Source organism: Pinus tabuliformis, chromosome 3_2 (genome assembly GCF_031772625.1).
Source record: "Pinus tabuliformis cultivar Carrire ecotype Pingquan chromosome 3_2, CPIR1, whole genome shotgun sequence".
Classification (NCBI taxonomy): Eukaryota; Viridiplantae; Streptophyta; class Pinopsida; order Pinales; family Pinaceae; genus Pinus; species Pinus tabuliformis.
The window spans coordinates 591116604-591129881 of NC_142302.1; the positions used below are offsets into that span (position 1 = coordinate 591116604).

At 28.8% G+C, this 13278-nt stretch overlaps 1 long non-coding RNA gene across 1 annotated transcript; it reads right to left on the reverse strand.

Moving 5' to 3' along the window:
• Window positions 1-1252: 1252 nt before the first annotated feature.
• LOC149181941 (uncharacterized) lies at window positions 1253-1959 on the reverse strand. The gene is made up of 2 exons (XR_016257578.1): window positions 1743-1959; window positions 1253-1657 (listed from the first exon to the last, which is right to left on the reverse strand). It is a non-coding gene; the product is annotated as an uncharacterized LOC149181941 (long non-coding RNA).
• Window positions 1960-13278: the final 11319 nt, after the last annotated feature.

Genomic DNA, 13278 nt, shown 5'->3' on the forward strand with positions numbered 1-13278 from the left:
GATCTACTGCTCAAGAATACAGGCAAGCAATACCTTTCGACAACCATACTGAACATAAAGCTATTGTGTTTGATTCATTGTGAGTGTTGTAGCAAGAGCCAACTCTCAAATTTATAGATTATCTAAAATCTCATTGTCAATAGGATTATAAAGGTTTATGTTTGTAAACGGAACAAACGCTTTTATTTTTGAGAAATCATTACTATAGAATTACTTTAGAGTTAACTAGATAGCACATTTTTTTAATTACTACGAGCAAAATGGTAGAGAAGAACATACTGACCAGAAGCGATTGGTTTTGTCTTTTTGACACTAACTATGACAAAGAGTCTGCGCAAGTAGACATTTATTGGTGACAACTAGTGGCGAGGTATGATCAACCTGTAGATGACCTCTAAGGATTCTGTGTAAGTTACATGTACAAACCTAAGTTAAGAATCTTGAGCAGTTTAAGAGCATGTATAAACCTAATTTAAGGGTATCCTGTGTGAAATAAGAAACATGAAAATTTAATACGAGAGGATTACTGTAGTATGTTAGCATAGCAAGATGGAAGGAGCATTAAAGACCTATGTGTAGCCGTCAGCAATCTCAATTCAGAGATAAGGAGCGAGCTACCAAAAAAAATGGTGCAGGTCTTATCCCTAAAGTGGAATGAGAAGCGATACTTCATGCGGAGACCATGAAACTAGGAGTCTAGACTGTGTAGAGTCTTCCTGTAAAACACTCCCTCTGAAATTAAGACCCTAAATAGCATTTATAATAGTGTTCATGCTCGCGCTCCGATTCTTGTAACCACAAGAATCGTGACCATGGCGAAGGGAACCGGTATCCTATTTTCTCCACAAAAGATTAAAGAAAAAATAAAAAGAACTTAAGGATCAGAATAGTTACAAGAGTTCTATTTCGAGTATATAAATAGCGGACAAATGCACCCTGAACAAATTAATTCCATGTAAAACTGTACAGGTATTGATAAATCTACTAGGAACATTAATTTAATTGGAAAGAGTTTATAAGCACTCAGAACAAACATTTCCTATGAAAATTGAACTGTCAAACTGAAGTAATAATAGCACTGTAACATAAAAAGAATGGAGCACATGTATTACCGTTAATATATAACGAATGGAGCACATGTATTAACTAGCCATTGAAAGAAAAAAAGAGAATGAATACATAGACATGTATCTGAGATGATTACATCTGCCATTGAGTCGACATCTTTAAACAAAAACTTAAAAGTCCTCTGTTCTTAAAATAAATTACATACTAGAATTTGTCTTGAGTAAAATTGGTTCAATATATAGCACAACCTTAAAATAAGATTGTAGCCTCAATATCCTTGGATAGAATCAAAGATTGAACTATATTCTCAGCTTTACCAAGAGAAAAGACCCCCACTAGGTAACAAAAGAACTGCAAGAACGTGACATGGTAAATTCCATATTAAATCAGGAACAGAAGCCAAAGAAGGCTCCTCTGGAAAGACTGAAACTAGAACTGCAAACATGAGCTGAGGAACTTTCACTCTTCGGTCTAAAACCCAGGTAGGAAAGCCAAGTAGCTTACCCGGAATCCATCGAACTCCCGAGACATGTAAGGAAGCTGTGCCACATTTGAAATAGTTGTGGCCGCGTTTCCATTTCCTCCATACCTGCAAAGGGGAAATGTATCAGATGTAAACTTAAACAAGCTTGAAACAATTAAACATAGTGGTGAAGTCAAGGAGGAACCCTTACCTGGTAACTAGACTAGTTCGAGAATTCAATGGATAGGAAACCACCTCGGCCGCTTCTGTGACATGCCAGGTGCATAGTGCTCAAACCTATAGGCCAAGCAGCTTGCAAGAGGAGAGGGAAAGCATGGTGCCAAGGGAGAAGGGCGCAAATGAATCACGTAACCCAACAAGAAATATGGAAATGCCTTATGGATAATGCCCAACCATTAGATTGAAGACTCATAACCTCCGTCATTGATGTGATGAAGGATATTGAGGAGTCTTGACGTGGCTCCAATGCCAATCCAAATCGACAGAGCACTGTATTAAATGCCAAATGAGCGGTGGCACAAGCATAAGCTCAATGCCAGACAGAGCACTGTATTAAATGCCAAATGAGCGGCGGCAGATAAGCTCATAGCACAAGCAGAGTTATCCAGATTTGGTGGTATTGACTATTAATTGAAATGGATAGTGGACTGTTAGTAACGCAATTAACAACAACCTACTAGTATAGCTGAAATTCAATGAACCGTGCTAGGTAACAATCCCATAAATATTAAACCCTGTCAATGGTAAAACTGTAATGCTGCTATAGTCGAGTAACGATGATGTTATACTTACTGTTTATTAATTATTTTTTTTTAATTTTGGGTAACTTAATTGTATTGAAATGGAGTCATGACAGCTAAATATATTTCTTACCTAAACATAATATATTTCTTACTTAAATATAATTAATTATTATAATGTTTGATTGATTTTCATTTTAATATTCTAGTTTTTTTTATTTCTAACATAATTTTTGGTTCTTTTTTCATAAATAAAAATATAAATTTGTTTGGTATAATTTGTTTTATGTTATATTATTATATAATATTAAAATATTATATTACATTATATTATAAACCATTTTCCAAAACAAATGACTAGCTTACATCTATCTTAACTCCATATAACCTAAAGTATTTAACTATATATTTTAAGTAAGTTGTTTTATTAATATTTTTCCCTTTAAAATAAAATATGAAGTCAAGGACGACAACAATAGTGGTTTACTCCCACACTAGGTTTCCAATTAAAAATCGTGTTGTCCTAATGCGTTGATGTGTTGCTTATGTGTAATAGTTTATTATGATCTTAGTGCTCATGGTTACTTTCTAATTAAAGGCTAATGAAGTAATCATACACTCACTAAACTAGAGTAGATGATGAAATATAGGAAAAGTGAGTTAATTGTATATACACTGTTTTACTTCATCATAGTCACGTACATACACTAGTTTACTTAATGACAATAGCATACAAAAATCTAAAAAAGAAACTGAAAGATTTAACTGAGTTTTGTAATACTGATTCACCCCCCCTCTGAGTATTTTTCCCAACACACACTTGCTAGTAAACTCGATATACATTGTTTTCCTTCATCATAATTGTGTACATACGCTAGTTTACTTAATGAAAATAGCATACAAAAATATGAAAAAGAAACCGAAAGGTTTAACTGACTTTTGTAATACTAATTCGCCCCCGCCCCCCTCTGAGTATCTTTCCCAACAAACACTTATGATTTATTTTCTTTATAATGAATTGATGTGGTTCTAAGCATATTTTGTTTAAATTATATGCTCTATCGCTTCTAACTATTGATGAGTGGTGTAGTAGAGAGCTTAGGGCCACGAAAGGGGAAATAACCCATGTGATTTATTATGTCATGTTCAGTGAGTTTTATGGGTTTTAGTTATAAGTATTGATTTATATATGTGTAATTTATTATAAAAGAAAACTAATGAGAAAATTCGTTCCTTTTACAATCCCCTCAGAGAGAAAACATGCCCTTAAACAAGAAAAGATTATCTCCTTATTCTATTAATAGAAGAGAGGATGACTTCCAGGATGCAAATGATAGTGGTGAAGGTGGAAGTGGTCAAGGGACCCATTTTGTTAGTACAAAATCATATGCCCAATGATCATGTTTGGGTATGAAATGTTATTTGTGTATTAGAATCATTTTCTATGTAGGCCACCATATGTCATACTTCCATGCTTAAGCATGAGATGTTGTTTTGTATATTGAACACGTTGTGCCATTTTGTTAAATATCTACATTTGTGATTTTTTGTTTTTCTATTTTTGAGTTTGTGTCTGAATTGAAGTGATTTTTTACTGGTTTTCCTTTTTATTAATGAAAATATAAATTTGGTTGGTATATTATCATTTATATAATATTATAATATTAAACCATATTATAAACCATATTCTAAAACAAACATTTATATATGTGAGCAACCTACATCCATCATAACTCCATTTAACTTAAACTAGTTAACTACATATTTTTGAAACATGTTATTTTTATTGAGATAAAGTTGATATAAAACTATGTTATTTAATATGGACATTCAAGTATTTCATTTTCGGCTAACTACAAGAATCTCTTTCACTATTACTATATTTTTATTTTAATCTAACCAAACATAAAATGAAATAAGTATCAAGTAATACCAACTATACTATTTTTAGGTGGTATACGTAGACTCCTACAATGTAGTGAAGGAACTACATATGTCTTTAATTTTGAAAAGTAAATTATTTTTTTCCTTGCTTTAAAATAATATTGAAAAGTAAAATTAAGGTGCAATTTTAATTTTTTCATCTATTCTAAAAAAGGATTTATTTTGTTAATACACATTCTTTAGTTTATTGTTGTAAGTATTATTTATTTAGTTTTAAATGTATTCTCATTCGTGGTTGTAGAGCACCTCTTAGCAAAAGGAGTATGAGGGAGATATAGTCATGAATCATTATATATTTAAAAATAGTGCCCCAGATGTGGGTGTTAGAGTGGTCATAAATGGCTTTGATGGCAAGTGTAATTACCGTGTACTGCATGCAACAGAGCGGCGAGGCTCCCCAGATCTTCACCTCAGGTAATATGAAGGTTCAGTGTTATGACGGCAACGGTGGTGTCTGCGCATTTATGGGTTACACGGTTGAAGGCATGGCGAGGATGGTTATATTCCTCATCACCCAGCTCTTCCTTTCCACGATGGGTTCCAATTACTCTGGTTCTGAATTCTAGTTTGCGAACTCTCCTGGAAGCAAGACAGTTCTCCTCCTCAGAGGCACGCCTTGCATGTTTCAAACACGAATCAGGGGTAAGCAAAACACTTATCCTGCTCTAGTTCACGCATTTTGTTGTTTACTACGCTCCTTGTTGGTTCTGTGGTTTCTGTTGTCTCTTTCCTGCATTTCATCATGGGTCGACGAGGGGTCAGGAAAAGACCCAGAGGTAATCCTGGTGAAGGCTCTCAGCTCTCTCCTAGCAGCTTCGATAACCCTGATAATTCCCGCGCTAGTCCCCATCCACCTCAGGCTACTGTACAGCCCACTAGCTCTGTTCGTCGGCCTCTCCCTAACAACGCCTTTCAGACCACCCATTTTAAGTTTCAAAGTAACCTCTTTCGAACTTTGGTCTCTGCCCACATCACCTTAATTATCTCTGAGGAAGAAAATCCCATCCATCCTTTGGCTTGCATAGCACCAGAGCCCTCTTAGAGTAGCGGGCAGCCTCTAACCTTGGACAGTCCAGAGAAAGCTTTGGTGGATCAAACAGGCAACATTGAGAGCCCGAGAATCACTTTTCCTAATGTCGATACTCTCACTCCTGAAGGGGTTGAAGCTATGAATGACTCCAACCACCCAATTTTAATCCCTGAGGATGATAAGGCTAGTGATGAAGTTCTGGGAGTGGCTTGTGAACTTCTGGAAGAGTAGAAGACCTCTAGCAGAAGCAAGGAAGATTAAGCACACGTGGCGCCGTTCTATATTTTTTGTTTTTTGTCTGTGAAGCAGACGACTGTCTTCAGGAACTTTAACAAAACACATGGTTTATCTCCTTCAGCTTGAAGTTTTTGCTCAGTTTGAAGCCAGAAGCAATGCTTTACAGGCAAACCTGCAATGGCTTCTCGCTTCTATGCTCTCGTGCATAACCTCTCTCATCTTCTGGTCTTTATCTAAAATGTTTTTTTGTAATGAAGTCTTTTGTAGCAACTATGCTCAGAATCCTTACATTCTGAGGTGAACTTTCTGTGTACAGAGGCCTCATGACTCTTCTGAGGTCTCGCTTATACGCAAAAATATTTTTATTTTCGTTTAATAGATAATAGTCTTTGCCAAGAAAAAAAAAATTAAAAATAGTGATAACTAAAGAAGTTATTGTGGTCCATAAATAAAATGTTTAATTTCAAGCTTACTTTTAAATCAAATTTATATAAAGATAGAGTAATTGAAAGTTCAAATAAAAATAAATGTTTACTTTCGAGTACTACGGAACATGTAATTCCTCCACAACTTAATATGATGTTGGGAAATGATATGTAAACAAATTTACATACCACTGGGTAATCTAGACTCTCTTTCTACAAAGAGAACCACTGAAGTTTAAATTATAACAAAAATATAATATTATTCATATTACATGATGTATAATTGATTCATGTCTAGGTGACATGTAATATTTAAAACAAAAATACATCAACAATATAAAATTATTCTAATGAAGCATGAATAAAACAATTCACAATCTTTCAAATCGCATAATTTTATATTTAAAATATAACTATTATTAATACTTTGATGAATCCAAATATAACTCTAATTTTTATTATATTATTATAATATGATATAATTACATTATATTATATTTCTCACTACACATAGAAGAGAAAATAACATACACCTATCTAGATAATTAAAAATATTACCAATGTGTGTATATATAATTAAAAATACTACTATATTTTTGTGTATTACCAATCATAAAGTACCAACTATCAAATCCATGTCATGTAGTGAAGGAATTCCATGTCCTTAATTTTGAATAGTAAATTAATTTTTTTCTTTGCTTTTTAATAATATTGAAAAGTGCCCATGGGGCTTTGGATTGACAGTGAATGGGTGCACTGTTAGGTCACTCCTTGCTATAGGTCACTGGTTTAAACCCCCCTGGGTGCTTACTTACCAAAAAAAAAAAAATATTGAAAATAAAATTAAGGTGAAAATTGATGTTTTTGATCTATGCTTAATTTTTTTTGTTACTAATTATTTAATTTATTGTTAAAAACATAATTTTATATTTTTTAAATGTAATTTTACATGAGGACATATCTCCATACCTAGTGGTATAACAAATCTTGGAAAAAAGGAATATGAAGGATATATAACCATGTATCATTACATTTCCGAAAATAAAATAATACTTACATTAAAACTTTAAAAAATAGTAATAACAAAAGAAATCAGTGTGGACGATAAATAAAATATTCAATTTCAAGCTTGATTTTCAATCATATTTATATAGAGAAATAAAGTGATTGAAAGTTAAAACAAAAACAAAAATTTGTTTTCCCTAAATATGTAATTCCTTCACTACCTAATATGAAGTTGAATAATGACATGTAAAATTAATATTATTACAATTACAAGATGTCTACTTCATTGTATATTTAGTTGAGATATAATATATAATACAAAAATAGGTTTAAAATATTTGAAGCTTATATAAAATATTTCATAATCTATATTAAAAAAATAAATTATATTTCAAATATCACTATCATTTATATTTTCATGAATCAAAATATATCTCTCATTTTTATAATGTCATTTATAACATACTATACTATAATATAATAATATTATGTTATACTATAATATAATAATATTATGTTATATTTCCCACTAGGCATAAAAGAAATAATGAAAAGATTCATTGTTATGGCCCAGGTGTGGCCCAAGTGAGGTGTTATTCTTGGTTATTATAATCACTTAAAATCCAATGAACCACATATTAAGAATCCTTATCATCTTAGATTCACATTAGCTCACAAAAAAATATGTTATTATATTTATTTCAATTCACATTCAAAAAGATAACCTATTTAGATATTAAAAGTATCACCAACTTAATAATATATATATATATATATATATATATATATAGTCCCAAAGATTAGCTAAGTTGGTCAGAATCAGTGCCTCTTCATTTGGAGGTGAAATGGTCCATTCTCCCCCAAGATCTTGGGTGGTGCAGGGTCCATTCTCCCTGAAGATCTTGGGGTAGCACCACCCATTGACCACCCGTTGACCATTCTCCCGGAAGATCTTGGGGTAACGCCACCCGTTGACCAAGGTGTCCATAAACCACTCTTCTTTTATATATATATCCCCACATATATTTGAACCAAAATTAATTATATATATATTTTAATATATATATATATATATATATATATATATATATATATATATATATATATATATATATAATTTATATTATTCTAATATTATATTATAATTCATATTAAAAATAAACACTTATTTATATATTTATATATATTTGTTACATACATATAATATATTGCTTACTTAAATATAATTCTTATTCATATTTTCATAAATAAAAATAAAAATTTGATTCTTCTATTATAGTTTATTTTATAATTTATTTAATATGGGGATTCTAAGTATTTCATTTTTGGCTAACTATAAGAATCTCTTTCACTATTACTATATTTTTATTTTAATCTAACCAAACATCAAATGAAATAATTATCAAGTAATACCAACTATACTATTTTTAGATGGTATCGGTAGACTCCATACAATGTAGTGAAGGAACTACATGTGTCTTTAATTTTGACAAGTAAATTATTTTTTCTTTGCTTTCAAATAATATTGAAAAGTAAAATTAAGGTGCAATTTTAATTTTTTCATCTATTCTAAAAATGATTTATTTTGTTAATACTCATTCTTTAGTTTATTGTTGAAAGTATTATTTTTTTAGTTTTAAATGTATTCTCGAGCACCTCCGAGAAAAAGTAGTATGAGGAACATATAATCATAAATCATTATATTTAAAGATAATACTTGGATTAACAATTTAAAAATAGTTATGACTAAAGAAACTTTTGTGGTCCATAAATAAAATCTTTAATTTCAAGTTTACTTTTAAATTAAATTTATATAAAGATCGAGTAATTGAAAGTTCAAATAAAAAATAAATGTTTACTTTCCAGAAACATGTAATTCCTCCGCAACTTAATATTAAGTTGAGAAATGACATGTAAACAAATTCACACACCACTGTGGGTAATCTAGACTCTCTTTCTACAAAGAGAACCATTGAAATTTAAATTATAACAAAAATATAATATTATTAGTATTACATGATGTATAATTGATTCATTTCCAAGTGACATGTAATCTTTAAAACAAAAATACATTAATAACATAAAATTATTCTAGTGAAGCATGAATAAAACAATTCAGAATATCTCAAGTAACATAATTTTATATTTCAAATATAACTATTATTAATATTTTGATGAATCCAAATATAACTCTAATTTTTATAATATTATTATAATATGATATAATTATATTATATTATATTTCTCACTAGACATAGAAGAGAAAATAACATACACCTATCTAGATAATTAAAAATATTACCAATGTGTGTATATATAATTAAAAATACTACTATATTTTTAATATATTTTTAATGAGTTGATAGTTGGTACTACTATATTTTTGTGTATTACCAATCATAAAATGAATTAGGTATCCTATAGTACCAACTATCAACTCCAGGTCATGTAGTGAAGGAACTCCATGTCCTTAATTTTGAATAGTAAATTTATTTTTTTCTTTGCCTTTTAGTAATATTGAAAAGTAAAATTAACATGCAAATTGATGTTTTTGAATTATGCTTAATTTTTTTTATTACTAATTATTTAATTTATTGTTAAATATATAATTTTATATTTTTTAAATGTAATTTTACATCAGGACATCTCTCCCATACCTGGTGGTATAACAACTCTTGGAAAAAAGGAATATGAATGAGATATAATCACGTATCATTACATTTAAAAAAATAAAATAATACTTACATTAAAACTTTAAAAAATAGTATTAACGAAAGAAATCAGTGTACCATAAATAAAATATTAAATTTCATGCTTAATTTTCAATCATATTTATATAGAGAAGTAAAGTGATTGAAAGCTAAAATTAAAATTAAAATTTATTTTCCCCAAATATGTAATTCCTTCACTACTTAATATGAAGTTGAGTAATGGCATGTAAAATTAATATTATTATAATTACAAGATGTCTACTTCATTGTATATTTAGTTGAGATATAATATATAATACAGAAATATGTTTATAATATTTGAAGCATATATAAAATATTTCATAATCTATATGAAAAAATAAATTATATTTAAAATATAGCTATCATTTATATTTTGATGAATCAAAATCTATCTCTCATTTTTATAATGTCATTTATAACATAACATAACATAACATAATATAATATAATATAATATAATAATATTATGTTATATTTCCCACTAGGCATAAAAGAAATAATAAAAAGATTCATTGTTATGGAACCTCAGACAAAAAAATATGTTATTATATTTATTTTAATTGACATTCAAAAAGATAAATCTATTTAGATAATTAAAAGTATCACCAACTTTATATATATATATATATATATAAACTACATCCCCCCATATATTTGAACCAGAATTATATCAATATATATAATTTATATTGTACTAATATTATATTAGAATTCATATTCAAAATAAACACTTATTTATATATTTAAATATATTTACTACATAAATATAATATATTGTTTACTTAAATATTATTTTCTCCAAATATGTAATTCCTTCATTACTTAATATGAAGTTGAGTAATGGCATGTAAAATTAATATTATTATAATTACAAGATGTCTACTTCATTGTATACTTAGTTGAGATATAATATATAATACAAAAATATATTTATAATATTTGAAACATATATAAAATATTTCATAATCTATATCAAAAAATAAATTATATTCAAAATATAGCTATCATTTATATTTTGTTGAATCAAAATATATCTCATTTTTATAATGTCATTTATAACATAATATAATATAATAATATTATGTTATATTTCCCACTAGGCATAAAAGAAATAATAAAAAGATTCATTATTATGGAACTTCAGACAAAAAAATATGTTATTATATTTATTTTAATTCACATTCAAAAAGATAAACCTGTTTAGATAATTAAAAGTATCACCAACTTTTATATATAAATAAATAAATATAAACTATATCCCAAGATATATTTGAACCAGAATTATATCTATAAATATAATTTATATTATTCTAATATTATATTAGAATTCATATTCAAAATAAACACTTATTTATATATTTAAATATATGTATTACATAAATATAATATATTGCTTTCTTAAATATAATTCTTATTCATATTTTCATAAATAAAAATATAAATTTGATTCTTATATTATGATTTATTTTATAATTTATTTAATATGAACGTTCCAGTATTTCATTTTTGGCTAACTATAAGAATCTCTTTAACTATTCTTATATTTTTATTTTAATCTGACCAAACATAAAATAAAATAAATATCAAGTAACACCAACTGTACTATTTTTAGGTGGATCGCTATTCTTATATTTTTATTTTAATCTAACCAAACATAAAATGAAATAAGTATCAAGTAATACCAACTATACTATTTTTAGGTGGTATCCGTGGACTCCATACAATGTACTGAAGAAACTACATATGTCTTTAATTTTGAAAAGTAAATTATTTTTTTCTTTGCTTTCAAATAATATTGAAAAGTAAAATTAAGGTACAATTTTAATTTTTTCATCTATTATACAAAAGGATTTATTTTGTTAATACTCATTCTTTAGTTTATTGTTGTAAGTATGATTTCTTTTCAGTTTCAAACATATTCTCATCCATGGTTGTAGATCACCTCTGAGGAAAAGGAGTATGAGGGAGATATAATCATGAATCATTATATTTAAAAATAATACTTGTATTAACAATTTAAAAATTGTGATGACTAAAGAAATTATTGTGGTCCATAAATAAAATCTTTAATTTCTTGCTTATTTTTAAATCAAATTTATATAAAGATAGAGTAATTGAAAGTTCAAATAAAAAATAAATGCTTACATTCGAGTACTAGGAAACATCTAATTCCTCCACAACTTAATAAGAAGTTGAGAAACGACATGTAAACAAATTCACATGCGACTGTGGGTAATCTAGACTCTCTTTCCACCAAGAGAACCATTGAAGTTTAAATTATAACAAAAATATAATATTATTCCTATTACATGATGTATAATTGATTCATGTCCACGTGACATGTAATATTTAAAACAAAAATACATTAATAACATAAAATATTCTAATGAAGCATGAATAAAACAATTCAGAATCTCTCAAATAACATAATTTTATATTTCAAATATAACTATTATTAATACTTTATGAATCCAAACATAACTCTAATTTTTATAATATTGTTATAATATGATATAATTATATTATATTATATTTCTCACTAGACATAGAAGAGAAAATAGCATACACCTATCTAGATAATTAAAAATATTACCAATATGTGTATATATACCATTAAAAAAACTACTATGTTTTTTTTGAGTTGATAGTTGGTACTACTATATTTTTGTGTATTACCAATCATAAAATGAATTAGGTATCTTGTAGTACCAACTATCAACTCCATGTCATGTAGTGAAGGAACTCCATGTCCTTAATTTTGAATAGTAAATTAATTTTTTTCTTTGCTTTTTAGTAATATTGAAAAGTAAAATTAAGATGCAAATTGATGTTTTCGAAGTATGCTTAATTTTTCTTATTACTAATTATTTAATTTATTGTTAAAAATATAACTTATATTTTTTAAATGTAATTTTACATGAGGACATATCTCCCATACCTCGTGGTATAACAACTCTCAGAAAAAAATATGAAAGAGATATAATCATGTATCATTACATTTAAGAAAATAAAATAATACAGAATTGGGCGGATTCTATCGTGGGACATGTTGATTCGCTTGATCGCCCATGGCTTCCGCGTCCGCGTTCAAACAATGGCTCAGGCCCGAGGCGGAAGGGGATTCGATCTCTGCATCAGCGATGGCTCTTCGCCTTAACCGCATCTGTAAAACCCTCGATATCCCCATAAGTCAACAACTTGGATCTGCACGACCAGCACTGGCCATCTTCGCGCCGCCGAGAGCAAGGGTTTCATTATATTTGCTGCAGATAGGGTTCAAAAGCAGAACGGAGGTTCGGATCCAGCCGGATCTATTACAGGAGGCGAAAATTGTTGTTAAATCCCCGATCGGCTCAAATGGGTCGGCTATACTATTGAAATGCACACGGATCGGACACTGGATAGTTTGCTCTGTTTACGATGTCTTCTTGAGGATAGATAAGTTGCCGCAGATAACAAAGCCAGGTGAATCTGAGGTGAGGACAATATCTTGGCCCCAGCCTGACCCAAAAAATGAATAGGTAGCATAAGACCGATCCTCATGCGGAGCAGCACATAGATCTATTACCCTGTTAGAACGTGGAGCTTACCAACTAGCCGACCACAAGCACCA